The sequence below is a fragment of the Mus caroli genome, unplaced genomic scaffold (assembly GCF_978045245.1).
Source record: "Mus caroli unplaced genomic scaffold, Mus_caroli_1 scaffold_8, whole genome shotgun sequence".
Taxonomy (NCBI): domain Eukaryota; kingdom Metazoa; phylum Chordata; class Mammalia; order Rodentia; family Muridae; genus Mus; species Mus caroli.
In genome coordinates, this window is record NW_028227263.1 from 7,494,438 (window position 1) to 7,510,552 (window position 16,115).

Here is a 16,115-nt window from a genome sequence, read left to right on the forward strand (position 1 = left end):
ATGGAATAGAATTGAAGACCCAGAAAAGAACCCACACACCTATGGTCAATTGATCTTTGACAAGGGAGCTAAACCCATCCAGTGGAAAAAAGACAGCATTTTCAACAAATGGTGCTGGCACAACTGGCGGTTAACATGCGAATTGATCTATTCTTATCTCCTTGTACTAAGGTCAAGTCTAAGTGGATCAAGGAACTCCACATAAAACTAGAGACACTGAAACTTATAGAGGAGAAAGTGGGGAAAAACCTTGAAGATATGGGCACAGGGGAAAAATTCCTGAATAGAACAGCAATAGCTTGTGCTGTAAGATTGAGAGTTGACACATGGGACCTCATAAAATTGCAAAGCTTCTGTAAGGCAAAAGACACTGTCAATAAGACAAAAAGGCCACCAACAGATTGGGAAAGGATCTGTACCAATCCTAAATCAGATAGGGGACTAACATCCAAGATATATAAAGAACTCAAGAAGATGGATTCCAGAAAACCAAATAACCCCATTAAAAATGGGGCACAGAGCTAAACAAAGAATTCTCAACTGAAGAATATCGAATGGCTGAGAAGCACCTAAAAAAATGTTCAACATCCTTAATCATCAGGGAAATGCAAATCAAAACAACCCTGAGATTCCACCTCACACCAGTCAGAATGGCTAAGATCAAAAATTCAGGTGACAGCAGATCCTGGCAAGGATGTAGAGAAAGAGGAATACTCCTCCATTGTTGGTGGGATTGCAAGCTTGTACAACCACTCTGGAAATCAGTCTGGTGGTTCCTCAGAAAACTGGACATAGTACTACTGGAGGATCCAGCAATACCTCTCCTGGGCATATATCCAGAAGATGTTCCAACTGGTAATAAGAACACATGCTCCACTATGTTCATAGCAGCCTTATTTATAATAGTCAGAAGCTGGAAATAACCCAGATGCCCCTCAACAAGAATGGATACATGTGGTACATTTACACAATGGAGTACTACTCAGCTATTAAAAACAATGAATTTATGAAATTCCTAGGCAAATGGATGGATCTGGAAGGTATCATCCTGAGTGAAGTAACCCAATCACAAAAGAACTCACATGATATGCACTCACTGATAAGTAAATATTAGCCCACAAACTTAGAATACCCAAGATACAATTTGCAAATCACATGAAACTCAAGAAAAAGGAAGAGCAAAGTGTGGACACTTTGCCCCTTCTAAGAATTGGGAACAAAACACCCATGGAAGGAGTTACAGAGACAAAGTTTGGAGCTGAGATGAAAGGATGGACATCCAGAGACTGCCCCACCCAGGGGTCCATCCCATAATCAGCCACCAAACGCAGGCACTATTGCATACACCAGCAAGATTTTGCTGAAAGGACCCTGATGTAGCTGTCTCTTCTGAGGCTATGCCAGTGCCTAGCAAACACAGAAATGGATGCTCACAGTCATCTATTGGATGGATCACAGGGCCCCCAATGGAGGAGCTAGAGAAAGTACCCAAGGAGCTGAAGGGGTCTGCAACCCTATAGGTGGAACAACAATATGAACTAACCAGTACCCCCAGAGCTTGCATCTCTAGCTGCATTTGTAGCAGAAGATGGCCTAGTAGATGGCCCCTTGGTCTTGCAAACTTTATATGCCCCAGTACAGGGGAATGCCAGGGCCAAGAAGTGGGAGTGGGTGGGTAGGAGAGCAGAGGTGGGGTGTATAGGGGACTTTCGGGATAGCATTTGAAATGTAAGTGAAGTAAATACCTAATAAAAAATTGGAGAAAAAATAAAAAGAAGTTTTGAGTGTGTCAGTTACCATCTCATGGTTTTCATTTGGCTTCCATGATCTCACTCTACTGATTTATGTCTTGTTCTGTTTTTACCAGGCGTGACTACCCCCTGGCATGTTTTCTCCAGTGAACATGATTTAGAAGATTTCCTTTTTCTGTTTTAGCTTTTCTTTTATTAATTTACTCTTGCCAGGCATGGTGGTGCTTTTAATCCCAGCACTCAGGAGGCAGAGGCAGGCAGATTTCTGAGTTAGAGGCCAGCCTGGTCTACAAATTGAGTTCCAGGACAGCCAGGGCTATACAGAGAAACCTTGCCTCGAAATACAAAAAAAAAAAAAAAAATTTACTCTTTACTCTTTGAGGAGTTTAAAGAAGTTTCCCGAGCCTCTGTGGCTAGGGCCTGGCAAGTTTCTCTGTGTTTGGTAAAAATGATCTGCTTAATTTTTCTTTTTCTTCTGAAGTCAGTTTTGGTGAATTAGTTTCCTAAGACTTTGGCTTTTTCATTAAAAACCTTCAAATGTTTTCATACCAAGTAGTGCTAATATGTATTTCATCTAGTTGGTTTGCCTGTTTATTTTGATTATTTAGAATTTTACTTATTAATTTTATTTCACACTTTTAAAATTTCTCATTGATCTCTCCTTTTATCTCCATTTCCTTCTTATGCAAATCTTATGCTCTTTTTTACAGCCTCTTGAGTTTTTATTCATATCAGGGAATGTGAATTTGCTTTTGATCATGTGCTTCATTGCATCAAACTGTTTTAAGTTGTATATAGTTCAACATACCATTCCAGGGAGCCCACTAGAGATGACCACTCAGACACAGTTAGTTTATAGCCAGCTGAGAATATACTCAGGGACTGAGAACCTAAATGCAGTCCCAGGCATTTAGAGCAAGAGGCAGCTGGGTAATTTTCCATGGGATTCTCCATCAAGGAGATTACATTTTAGTTAAACCTAAAATAGCTTCAGGAAGACTACAAGCTGGAGGAAACTCGGCACTGTCACAATATTATATTTCAATCCTTATTGTTCAGAATTTCTCTAATTTTGGGACTATAGTTCCCTTGCATGAAGAGCTGTTTTATAGACACACTTCAGCCCCTGGAAGCAAGCATCTGTCCATCAGGTGGATCATAAACTACTACTGTGATTGCTCTGTGGTCAGTAAATATTCATGTTATTTTCTTTTTGTGTGTATTGGAATGTTTTATTTTAGAATGTTATTTTTATTGAAAATAGATTTTTTAGTTTTTATTTTTTATTGGCTATTTTAGTTATTTACATTTCAAATGTTATCCCACTTCCCAGTTTCCCCTCCACAAGCCTTCTATTGCCTCCTCCCTCCACTGCCTCTATGAGGGTGCTTCCCCAACCACCTACCCATTCCTACCTTAGCAGCCTAGCATTCCCCTATCCTGGGTCATCAAGCCTCCACAGGACCAAGGGGCTCTGTTCCCAGCGATGCCAAATAAGGCCATCCTCTGTTACATATCCAGCTGGCCATGGGTCCCTACATGTGAACTCTTTGGTTGGTGATTTAGTCCCTGGGAGCTTTTAGAGGTCTGGTTGGTTGATATTGTTGTTCTTCCTATGAGGTTGCAAACCCCTTCAGCTCCTACAGTCCTTGCCCTAACTTCCCCACTGGGGTCCTCACACTTAGTCCAATATTTGGCTGTGTATATCCGTATCTGTATTGGTCAGGTTCTGGCAGCTATACCAGGCTCCTGTCTTTGAGCACTTCTTGGCATCAGCAATAGTGTCTGGGCTTGATTTTCTTTCTAAGGAAATATTTGCCGCTCTCTTTGGAACCTAACACATGACTAATTATTTTCATTGATGTGGATGTGCATGTGTTGGACTTTGTACACATGTGTGTACTTACCTGAGAGGCTAGAAGAGAATATCTGATCACCTGGGGCTGGAATTACAGGCAGTTTTGAGCCAGCCAACACGGGTGCTGGGAACTGCACTACTTGGATCCCCAGAGCAGGAGGACCTCTTAACCTCCGAGCCACCTCTCCAGCCCCACATGGCTGGTTTTAATGACTGTCCCAGGTGCTACTCAGTTGAAGCTTGTGTTGAGTGTTATGAACTCTTCCATGTGAGTCTCGTTTCCGTTTAAAGTTCTCACTTGCCCTTTATCCATCTGATTTCTCAGAGTAAGGATGACATATGGAATTTCCCTAAAATGATTGGTTTCTCCATGCTTGTTACCCCGTGGTGGGCACATCCCTACCTAGTCCTCATTGTTCTAAATTTATTTTTAATATAAATTTCGATCAGCATGTATTCATTGTACATAGTTATGTGATTCATAAAGGCATATCAGTCCTTTCTTTCCTCTGTCCTTCCTTATTTCCTTCCTTATTTCCTTCCTTATTTCCTTCCTTATTTCCTTCCTTATTTCCTTCCTTCCTTCCTTCCTTCCTCTCTCTCTTCTTTCCTTCCTTCCTTCCTTCCTTCCTTCCTTCCTTCCCTCCCTCCCTCCCTCCCTCCCTCCCTCCCTCCCTCCCTCCCTCCCTTCCTTCCTTCCTTCCTTCCTTCCTTCCTTCCTTCCTTCCTTCCTTCCTTCCTTCCTTCCTTCCTTTCACAGAAACCTCCCTCACTCTATCACCCAAGCTGACATGAAACCCAGCATTCCCCTGTCTCTGTCTCCCAAGTTATGGGATTACATGTGGACACCTGTGCCCTGCCTGGGTAGTGACTTCCAGGGTATTGCAGTTTGGAGTCACTTGTTTGAGACAAAGGCTCTTTGCTGTTCTCCATTGTGCAGAGACCAAGCTAGCTGATTCGAGCACTTCCTGGTTCCTCCCATTTCCACCTGTCATTTTTCTAAAGTGTGTTGGGTCGTAGATTTCACCACTACACTCAGCTTTATCTGTACTCAGGCAGGCCCTAGAACTTATTTAGCAAGCATGTTATCTACTGCACCATCGCCCCAGCCCCTACCTCTGTTATTCCTAGTTCTTGTCAGAACATGTGACATTTGTATATTATTGCTCTTGCTGTGCAATGTTTCAAGGCTGTGGATACCTGTTCTCCTGCCCACTTCCTATTTTCACGTTTGAGTGGAGCTGGTTCTTCAGCTGCCCGGTCTTCTGAAGGCACTCGTCCTCTTCTGTCTTCCTATTGAGGCATCTGCTAGTGTTGAGTTATTTTTACTTGTAAGACTCCTTGTCGTGCTTGAAGATTCTCTCTAGTTTTCTGTCTCTACCATGGCTTGATAATTCTTTTAAAATCTCATGTGTTAACTGATACACCACAGAGCTGCACAGCCCAGGACAGTGTTTTGGAGCACAGCAGCCTTTTTTTCCCTAATAGAAAACATGTTTTCAGATCATGCCTTTAGTTTTAATTTAAATTTTAATTTAAATTAAATGTTTCTCCCACCAACCTTCCCAAGGAGCCTTTTAGACATGGGATTTTACCTTGAAAGGAACTTGAACCAGAGGTGGGAGAATGGGCACAGAGAACAGGTATTTTAAATTTCATACATGAGCACTAGGTTTATATAATTTCCACCCTCTCCTTCCCAATCAAACTCCTCCTGAGCAGCCCACACACTGCCTCTCAGATTCATGACATTTTCTCAAATTATAATTGTCACATGCACATATGTGTGTATATAAAAACAACCCGAGGAGTCCACTTAGTGTTGCTCATATGCATATGTGTTTAGGGCTCACCACTTGATACTGTCAGGAGTCTAGTACCTGGAGAAAACTGGATGTTCCTCTCTCAGCTGCCATCTATTACCTGTAGCTCAGCGAACATCACTAAAGATGAGACTAGAAGTCTGTAAGAGCCAGAGAAGCAGGACATCTGCTGTAAGATACTGTTTACTGTATGCCACAGGGAGTTTGCATCCATGCAATTGCAACAGTATGGCTGCCTAGATAAGACCAGCACAAGAACAACACCAGTTGACATGGCAGTGTAGATGGGCAAAGCCTCACAAGGCCCTACCCTGAGATGAGGATTGTATTTTTTTTTTAAAGATTTATTTATTTATTATATGTAAGTACACTGTAGCTGTCTTCAGACACTCCAGAAGAGGGAGTCAGACCTTGTTACGGATGGTTGTGAACCACCATGTGGTTGCTGGGATTTGAACTCCAGACCTTTGGAAGAGCAGTCGGGTGCTCTTACCCACTGAGCCATCTCACCAGCCCGAGGATTGTATCTTTAACTATTAAAACTATTAACCGAGATAGAGAGATAGCTCAGTTGGTAGAGTGCTGAACCAACAGGTGTGAAATCATCTGGGGTTGATCTTCAGCATTGCTTAGACCAGGTATTGTGCTGCATGTCAGCACTCCCAGCATTCAGGAGATGGAGGCATGGGAATCATATGTTTAAGATCATTCTTAACTACATCATGAATTTGAGGCTAGCCTAGGTATATAATATACTATCTGTGTCAAAATGAATATATGCATGAATCTCTATATGTAATTTTATACAATTTATATATGTATATCTATATACAATGTGTCATAATATTAATATATTATGTAACATAATTATATATCATATAACTATACATATTTATATATATAAAAAGAGACAGACAGACAGATCAATCTTGCACTTATCTTGTGATCCTCTCACTGGGCTCTACAGTTGGATGTACACTCATTTGTTTTCCTGTTTTACCACTGTCACACTTTCAGTTATCCTGGTCATTATTCATTTCTTGCCTGTTTTCAAGACTCAGTCTCTTTATATTAGCTTTTCATCCCAAATTTTGCAATACAGTCTCTACCTAAGAAAGACTTTCTTTACCCTTGTTTCCTCCCTGTGTCAAATGGCTCTCCTTTGTTTGCTTAATTTTGCTGTAAACTTTTGAAGTTATGACTCACTAAGTCTTCTCTCTCCATGAAATGGTTAAGAAAAAAACTAGTGAGTTGGCCAATGAGTGACATTAGAGCTCTGGTCCATGACAAAGGATCTGTAGCTCAGTCATGACAGTGACATTGAGAACGTATTGGAAGTGTCAGTTCAGGTCTGTTGTGGTGGCCTCTAGTAAATCTCAGCTCTCTTGTATCAACTTAACTCTGTCCTCATCCAGGCACTTCAGGTCCCAAACCTGGAGCAGATCCAGGCAGCCTTGCACAGCCTGCTGCCTGTGTGACAACTGAGGCCTCTAACCTTCACTGTGCTTTGCTTGATCCATGCCGACACCATCAATTCTCTTCTAGGACTCCCACCACCAACTGGTGCAACTGCTCACAGAAACAGTGGCCTCCATGAATATCCCTAATGTTGTGAACTGGAGAGAGGTATAATTGAAAGAACGGTGGGAGTCTGAGAGAGGATGAGGAGCCAGGCTCTTAATCTGGGTTTTTTCTTCCACAGGGACTATGAACTCAAGGCCAGACACTATGTCACCTCAGAGTCACACCAGGCCCAGTGGTACTCAGAGCCAAACTTACAGCAGCTGTTCCCTTAACATGGGCTCTTCTGAGGAACCCCAGCTCTTTTTCCTCTGTTCAACCTCCTCCTCTCCCTCTAAGTGATCTCGAGGCCCTCAGGATGCTCTTCCCTGCTTTGAGATGAATGAGGCACTGTCTACAGTAACCCAAGGGCTCACACCGTGTAATGGTGCCCCTGGCATGCCCCAGGCCAATGCAAGAAGGAACAGCAGACGGCAGAGCGGGCCATTCATCCTGTGTAGTAATGAAAAAGCAAAACATCCATTCCGTAGTTTTTTAAAGTGTCATTCCTACTTGCAAATGTGCTGTGGACATATGTCAACCAAGTGTGCCTCTGGCACAAAGAATGCAAGTGCCTGGAAATATTTTAATTCAAGCTACTGTATGCATCCTGGTTGACAGTTTTATGATGGGTCTTGGAGCCTCCATATGCTACGGGTAAGGGCTGAGTGGTTTCCCTTCATTCCAAGCAGTGGAAGAGGGAGGAAGCAAAGGGGTTAAGCGGTGTCCTAGTTAGGGTTACTACTCTTGTGATGTTCAAGAGCAACTTGGAGAGGAAGGGGTTTATGTTGCTCACACTTCCTTATAACAGTTCATCATCAAACAAGGCAGTGAAGGGGGTATCTTAAGCAGGGCCAGAACCAGGAGGCAGATGCTGATGCAGAGGCCACAGGGGGCTGCATATTGGCTTGCTCTCTCTGGCTTATTTAACCTGCTTTCTTATAGAACACAGGACCATCACTCTAGTGATGGCATCACCTACAATGGGCTTGGCCCTCCCCATCAATCAATAATTAAGAAAAAGTCCGACAGGCTTGCCTATAGCCTGATCTTATGGAAGCACTCTCTCTTTTCTGATTTTCCAGACATAATATTTTTATTTATTATTTGGAAATTTCACATCATGCACTCTAATCACACTTACTTCCCAGTACTATCATGTTTGTGCCCAAGCCCTTGTGACCTCCCCTACAAAGAACAAAGAAGAAAGAAGGGGAAAATGTCAATTTTGTATTGTCTGTATACTTACTGGAACATGGCCAAACTCCAAGTAGGCAGCCCCCTAAGGAAAGCTGAGTCCTTCTCCACCTGCACCCACACCAGAAGCCATTAACTGTGGAGAGCTCCACTTCAGGATCCTTATCAAAAAGTTTAAAAGTTCTTTTAATGACTTGCTTTTTAAGCTGTTACTTTTGGGTGAGGTTGGAGGTCACAGAAGCCTTCCACATTTGTCTTTCTCAACTGTAAATCTGCAATCATTGATACCTCCTCAAGAATTGTTCCCTTGAGCTGGGCGTGGTGGCGTACGCCTTTAATCCCAACACTTGGGAGGCAGAGGCAGGCAGATTTCTGAGTTCAAGGCCAGCCTAGTCTACCGAGTGAGTTCCAGGACGGCCAAGGCTACACAGAGAAACCCTGTCTTGAAAACACCAAAAACAAACAAACAAACAAACAAACAAACAAACAAACAAACAAACAGAATAGCTTCCTTGCCCTTTACAGTCAGTACGAATGTGAATAAAGTGGCTTCTGGCAGCAGCATAGACCACAAACATCCACATGATCTCCAACATTAGCATGTGCCAAGGACCTCTGCTTGGTCTCTGCTGACACTATGGCCAGTGAGTGACATCAACATGGCCTTCTTTCAGAGCACAAGCCATGGATCAGCATGGCATCCAGGAGAGAAGTAGGGACCATGGAGGTCTTTCAAGGAGGTCCAACCCAGTATATAGACTGTTCCTCATCTTGACTTCCTGTTGCTATTCAGAACCAGGGCTATTGTGTGGCTGGAAAACTTGTTTGGTGGCTCAGTCCATGCAAGCTCCAGCTGCTGCACACCATCCTGCTCCCCCTACTGGGTAATAGTTGGTTCCTCCATCAACCACAGCCTTCTCTCACACTGGTCACAGCTGTCACATCTCCAGTTCCATTGCACCGCTCTGCTCTTCCATCTCTTCCACCTCTCTATCACATATTAGTTCCTTGTAGTAGTACTGGAAGCAGCAGCGCGTTACATAGTATGTCCTGCACAAATAGCTTTACATGCAATTGTTCATGGCAATGAGATGTTGGTCTAGTTCAGGACCTCTGGCTTCTGCCACACAATCAACACTGGACCTGGTCCTTGCTAAGACTCCTTTTGGGTATCCTGGTGTTGCCCAGAGTCATGGAGAGCCTTCAGTTCTATTTCCACATGCTCAGCAGTGCATCAATGAACTGGATCTTGGAGTGGACCAACCTAAAGCCCTGGGTGTGGGCCTGGGTGGTAGCTGAGTTGATCAGCCTAGGCCACAACCAGAACTGGAGATGTTACCAATGGGTAGGGCCAGTCCTCCTACCCACACCCAGAGGCATTTTCTTAATTGAGGTTTCCTCCTCAGATGACTTCCACACGTGTCAAGTTGACATAAAACTACATAGCATAGGGGGCATATATTAAGTACCTACTGTGTCCTTGGTCAGTGACCTGAGCAATTTTTGTTTCATCATGCTAACTATTCCCATGGAGTGAGGGGAGGAGCTTGTTCCAGTTTCTCACACCTACAAGGGAAAAGTAACTCCCCAGCTCTGTATGGCTCCTGATTTGCAGAGTCAGGTCCTTTTGAGGAACCTGTCAAAGCCATGGCTGATTTTACATGTGCACAGAAGAGACACTGTTACTTTTCTCCAAAGGTGGACAGGACAGGCATGCAGAAAGACAACTGGCCACGCACATGGCCCATCTATCCTCAAAAGCATGGGAGAGGGCAGAAACTAGAAAACTGTGTACTGGGGCCTCTTATGGCCATCTGGGACAGGAGAGCAGGCAGGACAACTTCGTTTTTTCAAGCCAAGGGAGCAGGCATCTGTGTTCTCAGGGGGGGTGGGGGGGGGCTAAGAACAAAATGGAGGGGGAGGGGCATATAGAGAAGCATATGGCTTTGATAAGTTGGGCAGACTGGAAAAATGTGGTTGAGGGCATAGAGGTTGAGTCTTGTGTGGACTTTCCCTTGTGACTTTAGACAAGTTATGATTACCCTAGAAGTCATCCCCCTGACCTGCAAAAGGGAATATCCTGAAAACAAGGGTATTGCTGGAAGTGGACAGACAGGGTCTCAGGACACAGACAATGAAAAATAAGGAATATAGCTCTTTACTCTTGATGTCACAAACTGCAGTGTCCCTGAGCCTTCAGATATACCTGTTTGTCCTAGCAACTAAGGGCCCACTTCTGGACCATCTATCAACCTGAAGACTTCTGTCCATATTTACTGCCAGGCTCCACAGCAGAGCCCTCACGATGCAAGCAAGCTCAGTGAACTCTTTCTTCCTGGGGAACATGACTGTTCAAACCTAGGAGTATTTTTATTCCTTACCTCGGTGTGGGTAAGTGGCTATGGGTATGTGTCTACTAGGAGAAGACAGAAACTCCTCCCTTTCATCAGATTTTTCAAAAGCAAAGGCACACTGTTTCGGATGACCTATAAGATGTGTCCCAACAGTATAATTCTTTACTCATAAGCTCACAGGATATTCTCAGGTGCAAACAAGTCAATATATCAAAGAAGCCTTATTTATGGGGCAAAATAGTCCAGCATGCCAGATCTGACAAAGGAATATAACAAAGGGGCTGTGTGCATTGCTTTAATTACTATAGGACTGCAGACCTCTCAAACTTGCTCTATGGGCTTTAGTCAAGTTGTGAAGAAAGATGCAATTCAAAGGCAGGGGTTCTTAAGGAGGGATGGCTGGAGCTTCAGCAGATCAAGCCTGGGCTGCTGTGGTTTCACCATGTCCTCACAAAACTTAGCTTTATGGACCCAACTAGACCTGAGGGTTCAGACCCTCCAGATCAAAGCAGCAGGCTGTTTCAGCAGGAGCTGAAAGCTTGGTCTAGTATAAAAACCACTGCCCCAGGAGAGCACATGTGACAGATTACAGGATGGCTCCAGGTGTTATACCCAGGAAGGCAGGCTGGGAAGGAGGATCCTCCACGATGCCTCAATACTTAGCTGAGTTATCACACACTAAGTGACCTCTTTATATTCCTAAAGTGTTTAAAACCCATCTGCTTGTTTGGCCTGTGGAAGGAATTTGTTGTTTATAGTTAATATCAATATACAGAAGCAATGTAGGCAGGGAAAATGATTTCCATATTTCAATCACATAACAAATGAGACACTGCAACAAGAAGCTGTGTTCCCGGAGGTGCAGCTCTGTGCATAGCAAACAGTAATCTATTTTGCTAGTAAGCATTTGTCAAGGCTTTGGAAGACCTTGCTGTTAAAAGTCGTGGTTGTTTTCAGCAACAGACACTCTGTAGCCATCCTAGGCCAGAGGAAATTCTGCTCCACAGGCAGAGCCTCTGCCTTGGGCTCATCATGGCAGAGTCCTCCCCTATCCAACTTATATAATAATTCAATGTGCTTCCTTTGGCTTCATGGTGTGGCCCTGTTCTTGGGCCACTGTGGTACTGTATGTGGCTTGTTTCCAAAGTTCATAGGTTGGAGATTTGGTCTCTATTAAAGCAATGTAAGAGGCTATAAGACCTTAAAGATGTGGGACTTAGAGAAGTTAATGAGTCATCATGAGTGCCACTGTGTGTGTGTGTGTGTGTTCCTATCATCATAGCAAGTGGATAAGATCTTGCAGGAATGAACTGGTCATGGAAGCATCAGTGAACAGAAGCCCATCAATGGGGCAATTCATCTTGAACTTTCAGCCTCCAGAAGTATAATGAAATAAGACTTTTTTTTTTCTTGATGAAATGTCCAGCCTCAGGTGTCTTGTTATAGTAGCACTAAATAGACTAAGACATGTGTAGTGGTGTAGTTTGGGCAACAATCCTTTCCTTGATCTTTGCTATAAATATTAATTATTTTGTTGTATTTAATTTAAAATTAACATTTAAATTAATTTTGGCTAATGTCTGTCTCTCTTATTAGTGTATCACTAAATGAAATATGATTTTAGAACTTTTACCAGTGGTCTATTAAAACTTCTATTTAACATTCAGTATAGCCTATATCTATCACATCTGTCAATCTGAGAACAGTGGCCCTCATTGGCATCATGAGTGATGGAGGCTACAGCACTATTCCCTGTGCAGTTGGCTCTCTAGTAAAGTTCTAATTGAATTGAAGAAACGAAAGTTCCCCTTTGTGCATTTATGAATTCCCACATCATCAGATAGGTCAATGTGGTGACAAGCATACCCCAAGCCCTACATGCTTAATGCCACATTCTTTTTCTTGATCAAGTGGCCATCTAATAAGCAGCATTGGGAGTCCAAGTAGCCTTGTATTAAGGTTTGGAAGTAACGAGTTTTTCAGGCTCTTGTGTTTGAACACCACAGAGTGGTGGTGCTGAGTGGGGAGCTACAGAACCATGAGGAGGTTGAGCATATCTGGAGGAAGTAGGTCACTGGAGAGATGGGACCTAAGAGGTGTATCCAGCCTTATTTCCAGGCCCACATTCTCTCAATTTCCTTTTCCACATGAAGTGACGAGTCCTGACCACACACCCTTGTGTAGCAGGATACCACTATGAGTGATGACATCACCATGAACCGGGATCTAAAGTTCACCCTGGTCTTCTTAAGTTACTTATTGTCAGGCACTCTGTCACACCAGTGAGCAAAGTCACTATTTTGCCTTGCAACCTTCTTCCTACAATCTCTGCTACCTCCAAGTAGATTGCATCTGTCTGCAGGTGAATAGAGAGTATCACACAGAACCCCTTCCTGTATACACCAATGCTGCTGAGGCACTCACTCTTCCACCAAGCTCCAGTGTACAGAAAAGTCCCAAGGGCCAGCACCCAGCTCTAAGCTCAGGAGCAGTAGAAAAGGCCATTGCCATACTAGAGTCCTGTCTTTTTGCTGAAGTTCACAGGACATGCTGTGGAGTAGAGCAAATGACCAGTCTATGTTTGCTCCATGAACAAAGGCTCAGACCACAGAGCAGCTTGGCTTACACCACATCAGCTCTGAAAGGCCAGCAGCTTCTGGGGATAGAGGCTCTTACTGCCTAATCTGTGTACACATGGTTTCCATATACATTTAGATGGTAACTTTCTGGTTTTCATGATTTCTTGGGACTCCCTTGTATCTTGAGCACTATCCTCCAGAGCTAGCGTTAAAAATCTTTCTTCTGGGCCTTTCTATCCTCTTAGGAAAGCTAGTATACTGCTTTGCTTTCTAGACCAGGACCTCTAAAACTCACTAAATCTTTTGGAATGCTTGGCAGTTGTAAGGAATCAACTCTAGAACTCTCTCTAGTCACCACCCAAGCTTTGTTTGTGGAAACTGGCCTTTCTTTTTAAAAAAAATTTAAATTATATATATATATATATATATATATAAAATATATATATATATATATATGAGTACACTGTCACTGTCTTCAGGCATGTAGTTGCTGAGAATGGAGCTCAGGACCTATGGAAGACCAGTCAGTGCTCTTAACCATTGAGCCATCTCTCCAGCCCTCAGAAACTGGCCTTTCATGTGTTTATGTTTCTAGGTGAAGCTACCCCCTATTTCTGGCATCCACTTTCTCACAGTCTCTTAACCTGATGTGCTCCTCTTGTCCAGAGCATGTAGACCTGGATTACTGAACCTTTCCTTACATCTGGAAACTAAATGAGCATCGTTTTCTAGTGAAGAAGCTGACAATTATCTTGTACAGGGCTTTGCATCTCCAAGAAGTTTCACATGCAGAGCTATAAAAAACAAGTATAAATAGATCAAGGCAAACTGTGAAGATGCCTGGGAAATACAGATGCTCAGTAAGTGAAGCAGACTTGAGTGCTAGCATAAGCATCATCTTTGTGTCCAGAAAACCTGAGTTACAGAGTAACTACAGAAAATGCAACAGTTTTATATGTTGAGTCAATGTCGACACAGTTATCATCTATGTACACATGATGGACAAGCCTCTTTGAGGAAGCTGCCCCCAGTGATACACTTCCCCCATCAATGCCATATGATGTCCCTTAGGCAGACTTCACACCTCCTCTAAGTTGCCCAGTGCTGTGGAGTCATGCCTTACTGCCTCCCCTTCAGGTTCCATAAGAATCATCTACATCTTGAAATCTCTTCCCTGGAACTGTGAATGGTTATTGGGCTCAGAAGATAGAAACATGTCCTGTCATATCTATGAGCTACCAGAAGGCAGTCATGTCAGGAGCTTCTGTCTTCCTGTTTGATGCAGGATGGGCTTTTCCGTCCCCACTCAAGAAGTTCCTGTGAAGGTCAAAGTTACGCATATGTTGCAAACACTGAGATAATCACCTGCAATAGCATATGTGCTCCCTTTGTGCTTGTCTGCATCTATTCTGCCTCAGCCCTCCAGTCCTCTAGCCTCAGATCTCCTCAGTTCTGGGCTTTTGTTATGGTTTTTATAGGGAATGCCCCCCACAAATGCTCATTTGATAAAGGCTTTGTCTCTAAAACTGATTTGATTATGAATGTACAGACCTTAACAGTGAGTTACTCCACTGATGGCTTCAAAGGTAGGTAGTCTATTAGGAGATAAGGCCTGCATAAAGAAAATAGGTCACTTGTTTAAACATATTTTCTATTGCTGTGATAAGACATCATGACCAAAACATCTTAGAAAAGAAGGAGTTTAACCAAGCTTATAATTCCAGAATGTTAGAGTCCATGATGATGGAGCAAAAGCATGGTGATAGGTTCCTTGAACAGCAACTGATAGTTCACATTTTTATCCACAAGCAGGAGGCAGAGAATTCTAACTGGGAACAGTGTGAGACATTGAACTCTCAAAGCCTGCCCCCAGTGACACATCTCCCCCAACAATGCCACATCTCCTAGTTCTTCCCAAAGAGTTCCACCAACTGGAGACCAGTATGAGCCTCTGGGAGCCATTCTCATTTCGATTACCACATCACTTGAGATATCTGTCTTTAAGGATCTGTCTGGTCCACCGTCGCTCTCTTTCTCCTTTTCTTTTTCATAGTTCCCGTAAGTTGAATTCCTGTTCTCCTCCATACTGTTATTTGCCATACACCTAGGAATGAGGCCCCAGCTAACACTGGACTGTAACTTCTGATACTACCGGCCAAAGGAAGTCATTTCTCTTTTCAGTTGTTTTTCATGGGTGTTTTGTCAGAGATAGAAAGCTGACTTACAGCTTTCAAACCCTGGCAAGGCTGCAGTGATGACCAAATCAAACTTCTCTTGAAAACAGAACCCAATGAAGGTGATAGTGGTGGCCCTGATACTGCTGTGCCATCGCCTCAGTGATGAGAAGGGAACGGGTTGGAACACCACCCAAACAACCACATAGTACCTCCTGTGTTGGGGAACCATATTGACTGAAGAGCTACCTTGAACTTGCTGAATGTTCTCCCAGTATTGTTTCCAAATCAAGTTCATAGCTGGGTGTCAGAAGGAATGACTACTGTATTCATTAGCTTCTTAGACATTGTTAATGAATGACTCCTGTAGTTTTCCATAGATATAGATACAAGACAGTGAGCCTCATATTATAAAATGTTATTGGCTGGATTAGAAAAATTCCTACTTCAGCTGATCTGTGGGAACATGGTAGGATATTTCTACCAGGGCTTAGGATTTTTCCCAGACTCTCTCCAGTGTAGTGATATTTTTTGCAAAGCGGAGGACATCTGAGTTCCCTGAATATGTCCACTAAAGCCTATTGGAGCATGGCTGGCACACACTGAGGCAGATGGGAGTATATTCCTCTCACTTAGACACATTAAATAGGTTGTATGTGCCTCATGCCTACAGCCTGCTTCTCAGAAAAATATTGAGGCAACAGAATCGGAGTGAGATAGACTGAGCCCTTCTGGGACCTGGGTACCCAGCTCTGCTCTGTGTGCGTCCTTCTGTCCGTATATTAGAGAGGAATGGGACATTTTTTACTTCCTGTCAGA